Source organism: Ovis aries, chromosome 3 (assembly GCF_016772045.2).
Source record: "Ovis aries strain OAR_USU_Benz2616 breed Rambouillet chromosome 3, ARS-UI_Ramb_v3.0, whole genome shotgun sequence".
Lineage (NCBI taxonomy): Eukaryota > Metazoa > Chordata > Mammalia > Artiodactyla > Bovidae > Ovis > Ovis aries.
Genome location: NC_056056.1, coordinates 141852700 through 141872434, shown reverse-complemented (window position 1 = coordinate 141872434; position 19735 = coordinate 141852700). Strand labels below are relative to the sequence as shown.

The window sequence follows — 19735 nt, the reverse complement described above, 5'->3', positions numbered from 1 at the left end:
TCTTAAGTCTTGAGAATCTCTAGTTTTGATCCATTTTTGGCCAACATCATAAACTTCTTTATGGAGTACTGGCCAGAAAGCACAACCCCAGTCATGGATGAACTGATCTGCTTTCCTCATGCCTAAACATCTGGGTTGTCAAACTATTAATGGAAAATCACACAAATTAATGGAAGAAGAGCAGCCTCTAGTTAGCAACTTTAACATTCTTAGGGAAGTATCTTCCAACCCATCTCTACTCTACCTCTGACTCTGCTGCTTCTTCTCTCCAGTATTCACAATGGGTCTCATTTCACAGAGAAAATAAAAGCTGTCAGACAGGCCACTCCTTCAGCTTCCTTTCTACCAAATCAATACATTTACCTATATCTGTATCCTCCCACTCTCCTTTCCCTCTTATTCTACACAGGGAGTGTCTCTCCACCCAGCAAAGGCAATAAAAAGTCTTCCAATTATGTTCTGAATCCTATCCTTTCTGCTCAGTTTATACCATCTATTAATTCCCCCCTTCATTTTTCAATCTGCCCCACCCCATTACATGCCAGCAACATTTAAATGTTATCTATTTCTATTCCCTGACATCTTTAAAAAAATATCTGGTAATTGTTTCACCTTTTCTCCCAGAAAAGACAAATTTGCTCCAAAAAGCATCACCATTTTCCCTCCCATCCACTCCCCACGCATGCATGCACGTACTCATTCATGCCCGACTCTTTGCTACCCCACGGACTGTAGCCCACCAAGCTCTTCTGTCCATGGGATTTTCCCAGCAAGAATACTGGAGTGGGTTTCCATCTCCTCCTCCAGGAGATATTCCCAACCCAAGAATCAAAAAGAAACTGCATCTCCTGTGTCTCCTCCATTGCGGATGGATTCTTTACCACTGAACCACTGGGGATGCCCCCCTACTCCTCATAGCCACTTTAATTTAGCTACTTTCTGGTCCATCAAACATGCTCTTGTGATGTCAGTCACTTCCATATTTTGAATATAGTGAAAAACGCTGTGTGTAATCGTTCCTGTCCTCGCAATACCTTCTGTAACCATGTACTACTCCCTCCCTCCTAAACCAGTCCTCCCTTAGCTCCCCAGGAGGAGAATTTTCCATGTAATCCTCTGACAACTATTTATCAGACTCTTTTATAGGCTCCTCCACCTCAAGGATTGGTCCTTGTCCTTGTTTTCTCTCACTATATTTTCTCCCTAAGTAACAGTAACCATCACTATGGCTTCAATGATCATTTATAGACAGATTACTTCCATATTTGTATCTGTTATTCAGACTTTTCTTCTAAACACAAGTTTATACATCAAACTTTTATATTCCCTCTTAAATCTCCATGGGTATATCAAACTCAGTATGATCAAACTAAACTCATAATCTCCCCCAAACCTAGTTATACTCCAGTGCTCTCTAGTTTAGTAAGTAGCATAATCATACCTCTTTGCATCAATCTGAAATATAAAGCTTATTTGAAATACATCTCTCTCCCTCATTCCCTGAAATCCAATCAGCATACACAATCTATTCTACTTCCTATAAATTCAAATCCATTTGCTTCTTACCAATTTCACAGTCTTCATCCTACTGCACCCTGCAGCCTTGCTCAGTTGGACTAGTGTTCATGTTTCCTAAAGTCCCCACATCCCCTCCAGTTCCCTTCAGCTTTCCATATTGCTGCAGAGTAATCTATCTACAACGTAATACTTTATCAGATTTTTCCATTTAAAATTCTTCAAATGGTTCCTAGTGCTTTGGAGTTAGACATCAAGATCTTTCAAAGGACTAGTATGAATAACTCTATGCCTACAAATTTAATGACTTAGATGAAATGGACCATATATGGATGGTAGCAGATTTAAATGGATGTATGAATTAAATGGGTATATTTTTTGTCAAAACACAGTAAAATTTGTACTTTAAAAGTGTACATTTTATTGCATTTAAATTGTACCTAAATATAGTACATTTTCTAATGACTAAACAAACAGATAAATATGAAGACCTTTCAGTATCTTTAATATCACCTGAAAGACCATGTATTATCTAGCCATTGTATCTTTCTCCACCTTTATAACAAAATACTCTATGTACAATGTCACACCATTCAGTATATTTGAGTGGACAATATATTAATACCATATACCATACATCAAATTAGAAGACATTTTCTTTTTAATATAATGACAACAACATCTTATACTGGATGGGTATATAGAAGCAGGCAGTCATGTATTACTGAAGTTTAAATTGGTGAAACCTCTGAGAACAATTCAGCAGTCTGGGTCAAAATTCTAAAATCTTATATAATATTTGACCTTTAATTTTGTTTTTATTAGATAAAACCTGATATAATAATTATGGCAATATTTTATGATAGTGAAACCTGCAAACAAATGAACATCATGCTTTGTTTATCTAGTGAAATGTATTTTCTTTTACGGATAGTAAGCATCTCTTTTGATACAAAAGATATATTTACCAAGCATTAGTACTGCATATATGCAAACTCATCATTATTTTTTAGCATAATCTAAAGAGACTATCCCAGTTAAATGTTTTTAGTTTTCTGATATGTTATCTATGATCACTGAATATTGGGGTATTGCTTTGTCCTCAAAGAAGTCAAAATCAAGAAATGGCTTTAACTTGTCCCGAATGAATGTTTACAATATTCATGACAAAGTAAAGAATTTAGAAGAGACAGTTTCTTCTGTCCTTTTCAGGATGAATGCTTTTCTGAATGCTATCAACTGTATCAATTTGCTGCCACATATAACCCCTGGTTACTCTGGTTTATTAAAGCCCCAATTCAAAATATAGAAAGAATAAACTTGCCACAGAGTAGTAACATGCAATCAATTATTCTTTCTTCAAAAGATGCATGAATATAATAATCTAAACCTCCTGTTCATATGTATAGATGAAATAGAGTACAATAAAAATTCTCAGAAAAGGGCCAAAATATAAAACATCTTATTCAATAAATGATGCTAAAGCATTTACTGAGCATTTACTGTGCACTGATACTGTGTCAGGTGATGGATAAATGAAATAAATGATGAACCCTGCCTTGTATGAAATAGAATAGCAATTCATTCTATATGAACCTGGGTTACAATTTCTTTGGAAGCCTTTCTCTTCATTTGTCACTCACTCACTGTTACTTCTACTTGAGACTGACCTTCTAGGAGTGACCCACTTCTGATTCTTGCATTTCTGGAATAGAATTTCATTAAAGGCACCATATTACATTCCTCTTTTTTTTCTATTTGAATCCCTACTCCAAAAAGAAAACTTTCATGCCTCTAACATACCATCTGGGCTTCCCAGGTGGCTCAGTGGTAAAGAATTCATCTGCCAATGCAGGAGACACAAAAGACGTAAGTTTGAGGCCTAGGTTGGGAAGATACCCTGGAGGAGGAAATGGCAACCCACTCCAGTATTCTTGCCTAGAAAATCCCATGGACAGAGGAGCCTGGTGGGCTACAGTCCATGAGGTCACTAAGAGTCGGACATGACTGAGCAACTGGGCGTGTGCAATATACCACCTAGTGGCCATGTAAGGATGTGAGAGTTGGCCCATAAAGAAGACTGAGCGCTGAAGAACTGATGTTTTCAGATTGTGGTTCTGGGGAATATTCTTGAGAGTCCCTTGGAAAGCAAGGAGATCAAACCAGTCAAACCATTTCCTAAAGGAAATCAACCCTGAATATTCATTGGAAGGACTGATGCTGAAGCTCCAATACTTTACCACCTGATGCAAAGGGCCAGCTCATTGGAAAAGACCCCGATGCTGGGAAAGACCAAGGGCAGGAGGAGAAGAGGGCAACAAAGGATCAGATGGTTGGATGGCATCACTGAATCAATGGACATGAGTTTGAGCAAACTCCGTGAGACAATGAAGGACAGGAAAGCCTGGCATGCTGAAGTCCATGGGGTCACAAAGAGTTGGACACAACTGAGCAACTGGACAACAACTACATACCATCTGTTACCTCCATCAGGAATTATCTCAGCCATGGTGGTGGACTGCTGGTTTTACGGAGTTCCTGATACCTTTGGGAATGCATGCAAGCTGTACCAGTGCTGAAAGTTAATGCCAAAGTAAGAATAGAGTCCTTGAGTTCAGTGAAGAACACTACACTTCACATTCCTTCATTCCTGACCACAATTCAAAAGCAACAATCAGATACATCTCTCCTTCTTTCATCCTTATACCTCTTTGGATTTCCTTCCCCTTCGATCATCTTTCCTGGGTATTGAAGACTGTAGAAATGACTATCATTTTCTGATCCCTGTTTCTGTGTTCCTTTCTAAGTAACTTTACAGGTCCTCCATCATCGCAATTGCCTTGTGACTTGACCTGGCCAACAGAATGCATTGTAGGAGTAACAGTGTTCAACAACATTCAGCTGAGTTCCTAGCGTAGATTTCAAAAGACTTTGCAAGCCTGGACGTAGAAATCTGCTAGCATCAGATGAATAACCCTGGGCTAACCAACCAGTCCATTCTGAAGGAGATCAGCCCTGGGATTTCTTTGGAAGGAATGATGCTAAAGCTGAAACTCCAGTACTTTGGCCACCTCATGTGAAGAGTTGACTCACTCATTGGAAAAGACTCTGATGCTGGGAGGGATTGGGGGCAGGAGGAGAAGGGGATGACAGAGGATGAGATGGCTGGATGGCATTACTGACTCGATGGACGTGAGTCTGAGTGAACTCCGGGAGTTGGTGATGGACAGGGAGGCCTGGCGTGCTGCAATTCATGGGGTCGCAAAGAGTCAGACATGACTGAGCGACTGAACTGAACTGAACCTGCTATGTTAAAAGATGACACGCAAAGAGACTCCCATTATCCCAGCCACAAAATGTGAGGCCATCCTAAACCAAGTTAACCCACCAGCTAACTATAGATACATGAGCAAGCCTGGCCAAGACTAGACTAACCAAATTAAGAAAGAACAAAAAACCCAGGTGCCCAATCTAGATTTCCAACCTATCTAACTACTGCTTTAAGAAACTGAGTTTGGGGATGTTTTGCTACAAAGCAAAACCCAGCTGATCCACAGGGCTTCGTTGTCTGTATAGATCCTTCACAATCTAGCACCTCACAGAATGCTCCCTTCATTTCCCTCCTCTGATTGAAACTTAGATTTTCAGTAAGGATAATGTTTCTTTTTATGGAACCATGTCGTTTAGATTTTTCATTTTCCAACACCACATGTGTGCCTGCAATAATAAGGAAGTGTTACTTCCAAAACATTCATCCTATGGATGAATCCATCTTCCTTTTTTTCCATCCCTTTCTACCACTACCTCCTCATTAGTGTCATCTGCCTATGACGGAGTTATCAGAACCTAAAAAACAATCTATTTTTCCACTATGTCTTGGGAAACTTTGAAAGGTCTTTAGAAAATCTATTCAATACCTAGAAACTAAGTTTCCTTGCCTCTTGGAATACAAATTTCATTCCTTCACCCGTTAAACACTATCACCATAGCCATACCCTTGAACTTGTCAACACCCCAAAATACTTCAGCTTTGAAATTTTGCAAATCTTAAACCATGAAACTGCTCTCAGTAATACATACAAAAAACAAAAACAGCCAGAGAATATTTTCTGTGGTATCTATCAAAGGATTATCACCAAAAAAAAGATACCAGAATCAGACACACATATGACTGAGTTTTGAAAACCATTTAGGAACAGGTAATTCTCATGATATGCAAATGTCATCTGGAAGCATGAATGATAGAAAATAAACCAAGTTTCTAGGAAGAACAATGATGGCTTTTCCAGATAAAAACTCACGCTAGAATACTACAATAATTAAAATACTGTAGAATCAGTACCATGGGATAGATTAATAGAAAATAAGAGAAATTCTAGAAACAAACTTAAATACATGTAACTATGTAAATATTTATATAATATGGGCTTCCTTGGTGGCTCAAACAGTAAAGAATCCATCTTTAGTGCAGGAGACCCAGGTTCGATCCCTGGGTTGGCAAGATTGCTGGAGAAGGGAATGGCTACCCACTCCAGTAGTCTTGCCTGGAGAATTCCATGGATAGAGGAGCCTGATGGGCTACAGTCCATGGGGTATCAAAGAGTTGGACACAACTGAGTGACTAACCTTTTCACTTTTTATAATATAAAGTGGAATGTTAATCAGTAAACAAAATAATTATTTAACAAATGATGCTGAAATTATTGTTTAACTTGTTTGGGAAAGTTAGTTGGAATTATTACCACAGATTCACAAAATAAATCCCAGATTGTGTAAACCTGAAGGAGAAGGAGCCATTGGGAGATTATAAAGTAAATATTTTTTATGAATAAAAAGAAGAAAAGGACTTTTTAGCATGACAAGAAGATTCAATTACATAAAATTCTAAATTTTCTTCACGCTGGAAAACACTAAATAGAAGAAGTAACATTATGAAAATATATTTGCAACATACATGAGTTTTATTATAAAAAGAGCTGTTATGAAACAAAAATACAAAGAATTGAATTTTAAAGTGGGCAATTAGATTAAAAAATCAATTCAAAAAATAAACACAAATTGTCAACAACCATCAACCATAGGAAAAATTTCAACTATTCAGATTGATTATTAAGTCTATTTTTGACTTCTGTCCCAGACTTCAGACTCAAATATAACTGCTTGTCCACATTTCCATTTAAATGGCTAATACATCTGTCAAATCACATCTAAAGTCTTGATTTTAGCCACCATCCCAAATCCAACTCAATTAGAAATCATCTCATCTTAGCCAACAGCAACTCCATCCTCCTACTTTCTCAATCCAAAAACTTTAGGTATCCTGACTCTTCTCTTTTAACTCACACCCATATCAAGCCATCAGAAAATCCTATTGGCTCTACATAAACATATATCACTTCTACTTAATGAAGCTACCATCATATCTTCTCTGGATAACTGCAAAATATCACCTGTCACTTGCACTCCACTGCCCTTGGGAAAGAAATGAAACCCCTTATTCCAGTCCCTCTTACCTCTCCAGCTGCATGTCTGCACACTAACCACGTCAGCCTCCTTTCACAACATCCTATCTGCATACACAGAGGCTTTGCACATTAAATTCTCTCAGCCTGAACATTTCTTCCTTTTTCTCTTTACTGGTGTAATGCTATTTATTTATCAGATCTCAATTCAACATAATTTTCTAAAGGATGCCTTCTCTGATCTCCATGCTAGATGAATTTCACTTACTGCAGGTGCTTTATCAACATCTTACTGCTGCAACATTGCACTGCATACCTGATTATAAGATGACTAATGTCTGTCTCCCCAATTTGATTATTAGGTTCACAAGGGCAGAGACAAATCTTATTTTGTTCATCACTCTCTCTCCAGTGTCTAGCAGAAACTAATTCGTAGGCGGTACTTAATAACTATTTTTCAAAGGAATGAAAATTAGAAAGAAAGAGATACAGCAGCAAGACATATAATTTCACCTTTATTTCACACAATTTCCATATGCATAGAGCAACCATCCCCATACTACTATTTCTAGGATTATTCCAAGCTCTCTAGCTCCTAAACTCATTCTTGGGCATATGGTAAACTCAGCCAGGAGAGTTAATCCACTTCCATGCCACATTCAGCTGACTGTCTCCTCCCGCTCCAAACCCTACAGCATTTCAAAATCCTGGTCCGAAGGGACATTAATAGATGAAATAAATCAGTGAGCAAGTACAATGTTCATTTTGTTCTATACTAGACTACCCCCTCCCTCCTTCCCAACCAACAAATCAAAGTGACCTTTCTGAGATTCAGGGCCTGAGAAACGCTGGAGGTAGACTATAGGCATAAACACAAATGAGAAATTCTTAACACTGCTTGCTGTGAGATAAACTCATTTGTGATCAGAAAAGCGCAAATCTTTATCGGTTTAAGGACATGACACTTACCCACTAAACAGTGTGAAAAGAATGTGTTAACCACTGCTCTTTTATTCTCTTCCTCCAAACATAATAAAGAATTAGCTTCCCAAATCTAACAATAACAATTCGAGGGAGGAAAAAAGTTCCTCTTTCATGTCTTCTTACAAATGATACTACCATAAACTATGAGGACCTAAAACTGGTCAAAAAGACCTGAATAGGTTGAATAAAAGCTGAGAGAATATGCAAGCCCATCTGCACACACTCGGTTTTACACCATGAAGTATGTTTGTGCAGACTCACTAGCTCCTTTGGACCACCATCTTTGAAATAACCCCAGGAATTAAGTGACATAGAGCACAATTCTAAGGCATGGATTAATCAGGGAATTTCTGCAAAAGAGAAAAGGGAATTCAAGCTGACGGAAAGTTTTGTTCCCAAGTTTTCTAATACTAGGTTGCTTTTATTAATCTTGTTCTTACAAGACCTAGAATAAAAAGACCAAAGACTTCAGTGTGTGTGTGAGGGGGTGGGGGGCACGAATAGTTGCAAGCTCAACGAAAACAGTTAAGAAAGCACAATTCACTTTAGCACAACGAGCTGACAAAACTAAAGCTAGATAACTTATAAGACTCAGAAAGTTACTAAAGGCCTAGGAAATCACACTGATGTGGATTATTCCACCAAAATATTTAGGAAGGACCTCATTTAATTTAAAAAATGCAAAGAAAACTTCAAAAAGAAGAAAAAAAAATGGAGGGACTAAGGATAAAGAATTCTCCATGATCACAGATTTTCAAAAATTCCAGTCAAGAATCCAGGTACATCTGGATCTTTTTGTAAACACTTATAAGTTCTAATTCAAAGTACTTTTCCTGTTCTTTCCCAAAATCAAATAAAAATCCCAACCAGAAGACATCTGCTTTTAAGATATCTCTTCCTGAACTACCAGGATCAATAGTTTCTGTCCCACATAGAAGATACTACAAAGCAATGAAAAGTTCTGCTTCCTATAAACAGACAAGACACTTCATTTTAGTAATGAATAATGGATAATTGGCATTTGATCTTTCTCTCATTTTTACTGCATACAGAAATAAGTGTTATATTGTATCTCCTAAGTATTTACATATCATTTTAACACATAATTGCTGTCTCTGGAACATCCTAAGTTTTTCTTACTTTTCTATCCATACTGATTTTCTACTTCCATTAATGAAATATGTTGCACATTGCATGAGGCAGCGTAGGAGAAACACTGCATGTGCTGAACTGCAGTGCTGCCACTTTACTGGCTATATTATTTTGAGCAAGTAAAGTAACCTCTCTGACCTTTCCTTTCCTCATCTGTAAATGGGAAAGCATTATGAGAGACAACAGGATGATTTATGTTAAATTTTCTTACTCAGAAAATAATAAATGTCAGCTTAAAAAATAAATCTTAAAACATATGTTCACAGACCTTACTACATACTTGTTTTCCAAGACAGAAAAATGAAGCTCCACTGAGAGTCTAAACAACCAGGAAAGCACAACCAATAACTAAATCTTTGCTAATCAAAGTGTGTTCCCCAAAACAGCATCACCCACGAACTGGCTGAAAATGCAAACTCTCAGGCTGCACTCCAGAACAACTGAATCATAATTTTCATTTTAACAAGATCCCTAGGTGATTCATATTCCCATTAAAATTTGAGAAGCACTGAGCTAAGTGATGTGTTCCTGCATATTGCTCTCACAGCTTGATGAATTAAATTCAGATCTCAGCAAAATTACGAATGTATGTACCACGGATCATTGGGGTCACTTGACAATAGTTAAAATCATAAATATTATATCTGTATATGATCTGTTATGCTGTGGAGACATAAAATTCTCTTTCCTAAGTTGCTGAGTTTGTTGCATAAGTGTTTGTGAGTTGCCTTTACAATTTGAAATAATATTTATAATTGAGGGCCACACTGAAGTCAGCCAGCCCAGAAATGTTTTTATACCAACAATGTAACTAAATTATAAAACAAACAATAAGGCCAAGATCTGAACATCAAATCCTGAAAACCTGGTGTTGCTCCAACTCCGGAGACCATATATCCAGTTCCTCAATAGAGGCAATATTCCAGCAACTGCAGTGAAGAGAGTGTAAATAGCAGCTGTTGCGATTTAGAAGCAAAATCTAGGCAAAGGTTCTAGAATATAATGTGGATAGAATATTCTAGTAGCAGGCCATGGGATTATAGCAACCATTCCAAAGAGATATTTTACAAGTTTATAATTTCCTGAGTTGAATGCAGGTCTATTCTTACCACCACCAACTCCACTAACAGCTTTTAAAGCAATTTCATATGATTTCATATGTATTTTTAATAGTGAAATAGTTTTGAATTAAAGGGCCAGCATTTGTACAAAAAGAAATGTGCCTGAATTGTACTTTATCACAAGCGTCTCTAGACTGAAAAAGAGCATTCCTTGCTGACCCTTCCTCACACTGAACTCTAATATCATTGTGTTCTCTAAATCTAATTTTTAGTAGATACTAATTTTACACAGTCTGTAAATATGTGCCAGGGAGCACAGGCCACACACAGTATTCAACGCATCCACTGGAGAGGCTAAGGTGGCTGAGTTGCTGCTTTGTCCTTCCTCTTGGGGTGGGTGGGAATTGTGGCTTTGTTCTCCAATGGGCACTCTGATGTCCACTTACCTCTATTATGCAGCTGGTATTCCTGACTTACTACGTTCAACCTAACTGCTTAAATCAACTGGTAAAATGCTTTAAATTGCATATACCTTATTTTTCCCTATTCTGATTTCAAAATGCTGTTTTGTTTGATCTCTTCTCAGAAGAAAATAAGCTCATTTTTAAAACAATTACCTTCCAATGCAGCAGATAAGAAGCTGCATTTTCTGCCTAAGATAAGTGTTTTGTCTTCTCTCTTAAATTGTGTCTCATATGAATGATATCCAGATTATGGATCTTTTGCTTTCGTATAAATCTGAAATCCTCTCACTTGTTTCAAAGCCTTATACTACTAAGAAGGACGAGCTTTCCAATCACCTAAAGAGTCCCATTTTTATTCTCTTAGAGCTGTGCTAGACAGTTTGATTTAATTATTATTACAGACAAATTTGCATAAAGCTTTCTTCTGAAGAGTTTTAGGCCATTTAAGCAATGTCATTAGATGGGCAGAGACATTCTTTTGAGAAAATGTAATGGGGCATGAAAAATAATAAAACCCACAAAATACATTTATTCAAGAACCTTAATAATGAAGAGAAATTACAATTCAGAGTGAAGAACTAGAGGCTGAGTATTCTCCATTATTTTAAAATAAAACATGATGAAACAGGCACAGCATAATGCCTCAAAATCAGAGGGCTGTACCCATGTGATGTCTTCTGGAAGACCACTTTCATTTCAGGAAAAATAAATAAATTCAATATATCCTTATGCTATCTACAGAATTTACCAAAGATGTAGAATGGGAATTAATTTTATCAGCTCACCAGACAATGTTGTTTGTGGTAAAACAATAAAGTTCAGGCTTTTATAGACTATCTTTCAAGGAGGAATCTCCCATGAATTGATATTACCTTGTCAAGGTTGCTTGGGAAAAAGAAAAATGTCCCTGATGCTCTTTTTAAAGAACTCATGACACTGAGAGAAAAGTGGTGTTTTCAGGTTTCCCTCAGCGCTGCCACCAAGTGCTCCTTACTAGAAGGGAAGATCAGGCTGCACTAGCTTTGTGTAATTTAGAGCAAGAGAATAATTGTAGCACAAGAGCTGGCAATATTCAAAAGTGCCACAGTCTCTTACCCAGCAATGCCACACTCAGCAATTTACCATATAGATAAAAGGGCAAAAAAGCACCCCAAGACTGTACATGTGTGACATCCCACAATATTGATTTTCATAAGAAAAACAGCAAAAACAGATTGGAGACAATCAAGATGTCCTTTGAGGGGGAAGAAATAACATTGTGATGAATTATACAGTGGAGTACCATGCAGCCATTTTTAAACATTTGTTGATAAGGAAACATCTCCAAGATCAAAGTACAGGAAGATGTGTGACATCATTTACTGTACATGAAAAGCCTACACATGCGTATGTGAGTGGACTCATTGAAAATCCTCTGGATGGACACACAAGGACTAGAAGCTCAGCAGTGGGGGGAAAAGGTGGATTTTTACTTTTTATGTTATATCTTTTTAGATGGATTGAATATTAATGTATGAATTATTATTTTAGTTAAGACATTAAAAGTGTTGTAGTAGGATTAGGAAGAGAGAATGAGTCACACATCTCAGGACTGTGAAGTAGAGAACACACCAGCAAGTTGCTATGACATTGCCATCATCCTGTAATTCTGCCCTGTATTTCCCTGGCATGTCAGCTCCGCTGGCTGACTACTTAACAATAGATTTTTTATTTTTTTTCAAGATCATTAAAATGTATCATGTGGTATCTCATAAGTCATTAATCTGAAGGCTATATTGTTAATTATTCTTGCTTACTAATATATTGCCAGTTCAGTATTTTTTCCACTGATGTGACATTTCTCAGTTTTTAAAATGTCTAAAAGATAGCAGGATGCCAAATGCCTGTTTGAAGAGTTTATGAAAAAAATATCAGCACAAAATTAATGATGGTGTTCAGGAAGCCTACAGGATTATCTTTATTAAACAGAGATGAGATTTCTCTTTAATAAAACTTAGCTATTTGTCTTTAGTGAAAATATTCCCTATCACAAGCTCAATGACCTTAACTAAGTATTATACAAGTGAACTATTTTTTGCCCATTTTTCACACATACCTATATAATTAAGAAAGGGTATTAATTCTATGATTTATTCAATATTATTTTAATACTAAATTAAGGTAATTTTGATGAGAAAAGACAATTCAAACCAAGGCCATGCACATGATTTATAGCAATACCATTAGCACTCAGCTCCTTCAACTGTTTGCTGACATACTATTCCTTAATAACTACAGACATTCAGGAAACTTTCCAAAAATATTGCGCGTGATATGTAAAACAACACATCTTCCTCTTGATTGCTATTTCTACCTTTTTCATTATTGCATAGAACCCCAAAGTCAGCATTAGCATTCTGGTCACACAGCCCCTTGTGGAGAAATATAAAGCCAACTAATTTATAATTCTGTTCATGCATGAGACCCTCCAATGCATATGGCATATTTCCCATGCTTCCAGAATTACTTTAGAGACAGCTAAGCTTATTGGTTATGTTGCTCAAAATTATTTTCTTTTTTAATGTCACCTATATAAATTATGCATTTCTTTTTTTTTAAGAACAAAGAGATTCTTGGTGAATTATATACCATTGCTTTTTTCTTTTTTCTCCTCTTTATATTCACATGTTTGAAACTCTCTGAGTCAATTTCATTCCTGTTATTACTTTAAAAAAAAAAACACAAATTACTTGAGTGATAGTCATTTAATCCCTACTTTCCTACTCATTTTAAGTGAGAGAGCTAGATCATCCATATTTGCATACTAATGTGAAAATAAAAGAATCAAACCACAGAAGCTAACATCTCCTGCCAAAAAAAGAAAAAGAAAAATGATCTTCGGGGAAATGTTTGTACTTATTTGTATTTAAAAATCTACTCTTATTTTCTATTACTTAAAATTAAGGAAATTGGTCCACAAATATATGAAAAATTGCTCATCTTCACTAGTTGTCAGGGAAATGCAAATTTGAAGTACAGTACAACATGATGTATCAATATATCATAATGCTTAAAATTAAAAAGACCAAGAATGTCAAGTGTGGGTGAGATTGTGGAGCAAATGGGATGTTTATACCTTGTTAATGGAAGGGCAAACTGGAAAGGTCACTTTGGGAAACTGTTTGGCAAAACAATTTTGCCGAAGGGTTAAACAGTTTTGTTGTAGAATAAAACAGCTGTACTGTGTGCCCAAACAACTCTAAGGTAAATATACATCAGGCACGCATGACACCAAAAACATGTACATCACATTTACAGAAGGACATTTATACAGTTAAAAACTGGGAAACCACCTGACTCACTCTTCAATAACATATTGGACTGTGATATATAAACACAAAGGGGACACACACAGCAAAAAAAAAATGAAAAATCAACATCTATATGCAAAAAAATATGGATGAATCTTGCAAATGTGAGTTTAAATAAAAGCCAAACACAAAAAAATGCATAATGCATTGGTTTCAAGTGTCAACCCTGATCAAGACCCACCCAAAATACTGAGGGAGAAATGGTCCTGAAGATAGTAGCACTGTGTGTTAGAACAGAATTTGAGGGGAAAAAATAACCTTGATTTATGAAATAACTGATCTCAGAAAAGTCATTTAACTTCCCTAGCTTCACTGTTTGTGTTTCACATTGTCCCTATTTACCTCAACAAAAGCAAACTGCTGTTCTGAAGATCTCTAGGACCTGTGCAATTTTAAGATCTATGGCCAAATGAGATAGTTTCACTAGATTGAATAAAAAAAAAAAAAAAGAAAAAAAGGAGTAAATTGTGAAATATATATATAAATAAAAATATAAATGATTCTTTTCATAAAAACAGGAATAATAGCTAACATTGTTCTAAACACTTTACCATTCATTCAGTCCTTACATCAACCCTTAGATATAACATCACGAATGAGGCAGCTGAGACTGGGAGAGGTAAAGTGACTTGCACAGCTAATAATCTAATAAGCAGTAGAGCCAGCAAACCCAGAAAATCTAACTCTATAGCCCACATGCTTAACCACTCAATAGGAATGGTAAGCCCATTTTACCTAAGCTGACAGTGTATTAAGTGTAAAACTGTATGATGTCTAATCAACACAGAACACTGTCTGGATCACAACAAACTGTGGAAAATTCTCCAAGAGATGGAAACACCAGACCACCGACCTGCCTCCTGAGAAAATCTGTATGCAGGTCAAGAAGCAACAATTAGAACTGGACACAGGAAAAAAAAGACTGGTTCCAAACTGGGAAAGGAGTATCTCAAGGCTGTATATTGGCACCCTGCTTATTTAGCTTATATGCAGAGTACATCATGTGAAATGCCAGGTTAGATGAAGCACAAGTTGGAATCAAGATTGCCAGGAGAAATATCAATAGCCTCAAATATGCAGATGACACCACCCAGATGGCAAAAAGTGAAGAGGAACTAAAGAGTCTCTTGATGAAAGTGAAAGAGGAGAGTGAAAAAGTTGGCTTCAAACTCAACATTCAAAAAACTAAGAACATGGCATCCTGTCCCATCACTTCATGGCAAATAGATGAGGTAACCATGGAAACAGTGAGAGACTTTATTTTCTTGGGCTCCAAAATCACTGCAGATGGTGACTGCAGCCATGCAATTAAAAGACGCTTGCTTCTTGGAAGAAAAGCTATGACCTAGGTAGACAGCATATTAAAAAGCAGAGATAATACTTTACCAACAAAGGTCGGTATAGTCAAAGCTTTGGTTTTTCCAGTAGTCATGTATGGATGTGAGAGTTGGACTATAATGAAAGCTGAGAGCCGAAGAATTGATGCTTTTGACTGTGGTGTTGGAAAAGACTCTTGAGAGTGCCTTGGACTGCAAGGAGATCCAATCAGTCCATCCTAAAGGAAATCAGTCCTGAATATTCATGGAAGGACTGATGCTGAAGCGGAAGCTCCAATACCTGGGCCACCTGATGCGAAGAACTGACTCATTGGAAAAGACCCTGATTCTGGAAAAGATTGAAGCTGGGAAGAGAGGGGGACAACAGAGGATGAGATGGTTGGATGGCATCACTGACTCGATGGACATGAGTTTTAGTAAGTTCTGGGGGTTGGTGATGGACAGGGAGGCCTGGTGTGCTGCAGTCCATGTGGTCATAAAGAGTTGGACACGACTGAGTGACTGAGCTGAACTGATTATGTATTCAAACTCTGATTTTATTCAACCAACATAATTATTATAATTTATTCATATAAATATGTCCTCTGAGAAAACACCTATTAAAATAACTATTGCTACAAGCGAGCACCAACCAATTTTGATGGTCACATTCACATTTCCTCTATTTGTTGCCTTTCTAGAAATGGAGAGGAAATCTGTCTTCCCAGTTGTTTTTTATTAAAACATAGCCTCTTCTGCAAAAGACATTACAACGTTAGTTCTGGCTCTCTGTATTCATGAACCACCTTGCTGTGAAGCAGTACTCTGTGTTCAAACTTGAATATACAATCCACTGAAATAAAATAAAATGAATGCACAGAATAGCTTAAATTTTTTTCTAAGTTCAATGATTTTAGTAGCTTTCTATTTCATAGAATTGTAATGGATTATTTTCTGATAATTTTTAAATGGGTTGAGATTTTATGTACTTTAATTAGTTTGACTTCATTGTATTTCAGATTTAATGTCACCCAAAAATTTATCAATATAAATAGTTACATTTACTGTATAAATGTACAGTTACATTTTCTAGAGCTGCCTTGAATTTGTGTAAATCTTACTATTGATTAGTTGAGAGCCTGTGACTGGAATAAACCATATGGTGGTGGCGGCTGAAATGGGAGAAGATAAATGGACAAAGGCAAACTCTGCTTACTTTGTAACTTCACCTAGACTTAGCCAGGACCCTAATGGCCTTTTATGGTAAGCTTAGTTACCAACTAATGAAGGTAGATCACTGAGATTAATTTGAGCAGATGCTTTTAAAGAAGGAAGTAGGCTGGCAAAGCACAGCACTTTCAGAGAGAATTTCTCTGGAACATCTAACTAGAAGTGTGTTCTTGGACAAGTTATGTAATCCTTCTAATTAGGAAGATGGAGACAATGCCTAGTTTATACAGTTGTTATAAAGATCAACTGGGGAGCAAAGTACGTGCCTTCCAACCTGAGGAAGACATGTGACTTTGTTATAGTGATAATTATTAATACATTAAAGCTTGGCATTGGTGCAGTCCTGCCTTTGGATTTCATCCTAACTCCACCATGGTAGCTCAGTTGTAGGGGTATAAAAGTTAAGCTCCTCCTTCCAACACTTTGCTTATGTAGATTCAAATAAGGATCCATGACAGGCTTGGTTCTTTCTGACTTCTCTCCCAAAATAAAACCTTCCTACTATTCAACAGTATTCATATTTGGATAAAGGGCTAGAGCTGAAGTTATAGAGGAAACATACAGAGCATGCTACAAAACAGGGCGGCCCAGTGTTGCACAAACAACTTTGGTGAAGCAAGGCTGAAAGCATTATATAAAGAAGACCAAAAGTGACTGGCCACATGTACTGGTGGTGCTCTTTTCAGTCTTGGCAGACTGACATTCAGTGTTAGGTTACATGTTTTACTTTCCAAAGGCTTTAGAAACAATAAATGATTCATCTCTTTAAACTGTTCTCACTACAGAATATATTTTGTTAATTTTATGTCATTAAAGAGGCTATCATTGACTATGCCAAAGCCTTTGACTGTGTGGATCACAATAAACTGTGGAAAATTCTAAAAGAGATGAGAATACCAGACCACCTGACCTGCCTCTTGAGACACCTGTATGCAGGTCAGGAAGCAACAGTTAGAACTGGACATGGAACAACAGACTGGTTCCAAATAGGAAAAGGAGTACATCAAGGCTGTATATCATCACCCTGCTCGATGGACATGAGTTTGGGTAAACTCTGGGAGTTGGTGATGGACAGGGAGGCCTGGCGTGCTGTGATTCATGGGGTCACAAGAGTTAAACATGCCTAAGCGACTGAACTGGACTGAAAGAGGCTATTGAGCATAAGAGTTTTAAAGGCTGAATGAGTACACTGTGGAAGAGGAAGGCTATGGTTGTGTTTTAAAAAGTAAAACACATAGAATTCGTATTCCACTGAAATTAAGTTCTCATAAATTATAACACTGATTCTACTGGGAAAATTAGTATAGGAAAACGATCCTGTTCCCCTCATACATAACTGTAAAACACATACACACAGAACATCGTAGATCTCTATAACCGTTGGCTTCTCCTACTTTTAGCACATATGACAACTTGAGCTATGTAAACAAGTCAGCTAATTATTATTAAATTTATTTTAAATATTATTTATCCTTATAAAATATTTTTTGCAAATCTTTTCAGGAGAACATTTCCTGAAATGTTTTAGTGACTGTTTTTAAACTTACGCATGCGGATATTGCTTAATTCCATTCATATGAAATGCCCCAAACAGGAAAAGAAAGTAGACTAGTGGTTGCCAGGGAGTGGCAGAAGAGGGAAGTACAGAATGATTCTTGCTGGTTAGACTGTGTCTTCCTGACACAATGAAAATGTTCTGGAATTACGTAGTGGTGATAGTTGAACAACCTTATAGACATACTAAAATATACTGGATTGTACACTTTTTTTAAGGATAAATTATATCATGTATAAATTTACTCAATAGGAAGTTAGATATTTCTATTTTCTAAATGAAAAAATTTCTGCACATGGAGACACAATCCCAAATTATCTCTAATATTCACCATATGACCTAAATACTTATTTCTCTTATGAAAAAAACTCTATGGGTATTTACTAAAAATAGTATGCCAGCTTGATATTGGGACACGAATTCTCTATATTCCATGGCACTCGTATCACTGAATGTAACCAAACAGACAGTCACTTAATCCTCATTATTTTTCAGCAGTATGAAATGAAAGACTCAAATTCCAGTGATGCTGTGGTCCTTTCACTGGTCACTCAGTTACAGCTTTCACTATTTTATGTAGGAAATACAACTGATTTCCAATCATTAACACCAAAGTCTGCCAGAAGTACTTTGCATTAATGAATTTAAAAATATTTTACCATTTAATTAAGTCTAACTAACTACATTATTTTGGAGAAGATTTCAAGCATAGTCTAATTTAATAGGCAGCTTACTGTTGGTAACAGAGACAAATGGCAAAATCAGAACTAAAATTTCCCACTTCTGACTAATTCATCTGTCATGGTGGTTCATTATTTCATTCAGTCTGTTTCTAATAAAATCAATATCACTTAATATAAATCTACCTATACAAATTTTACCTACAAATAGGTAAAAATGTAGAAGTATCAGTGTAAAAGATAAAAGAAAGAACAGCAAAAACTGATTCCTGGTACTGCCATGATAGCAATATAAAGTCCTATAGAGGACCTTTCTTCTTTCTACTTCCAAGCATTTACAAAGAAAACTACAGAATGTTGGTACAAGCTTTTCATTATTAATACAACTTCAAGGAAGAACTCAGATTATCCCTCACCAGGGAAATTAGCTAGTGCCATATATATAACCCTTCTTGGTTCATACACTAGGTTAATACCCTAGGTGACTCGGTTAATACACTCTCATGAAATGGATTGGTTCAAAGTAAAGTCTAACAAAATTAAATATAAATAAGCTCCTGGGGGAATTAAATCAGTGAACTACAAAGTGACTTCTCTAATAACTTGTCACTCTCACCAGAAGGAGCACCCTACATAGGGAAGAGTAAGGTATGGCAATGTCAGCAGAGCAAGGTAAGCATAAAAAACCTAGAAAAAGTAGCTGCTACTTTTCTCTCCCTCTTCTTCCCTCTTCCTTACTCTTCCTCTCTTTCTATCTTCTGCGTACACACATGTGTAACATTAGATGGCACTTACGAAGTGAGCTTCAATTTGGGATTGTGTCTCCATCTGAGCTTCCCTGATGGCTCAGACAGTAAAGAATCCACCTGCAATGTAGGAGACCCAGGTTTGATCCCTGGGTTGGGAAGATCCCATGGAGAAGGGAATGGCAACCCACTCCAGTATTATTGGCTGGAGAACTCCATG

The 19735-nt window shown here is 36.8% G+C and overlaps 1 protein-coding gene across 4 annotated transcripts in view; it reads right to left on the bottom strand.

The window, feature by feature from the left end:
• The window catches only part of NELL2 (neural EGFL like 2), a 400596-nt gene that overhangs the window by 278611 nt on the left and 102250 nt on the right, over positions 1-19735 (bottom strand). The window lies entirely within an intron of this gene.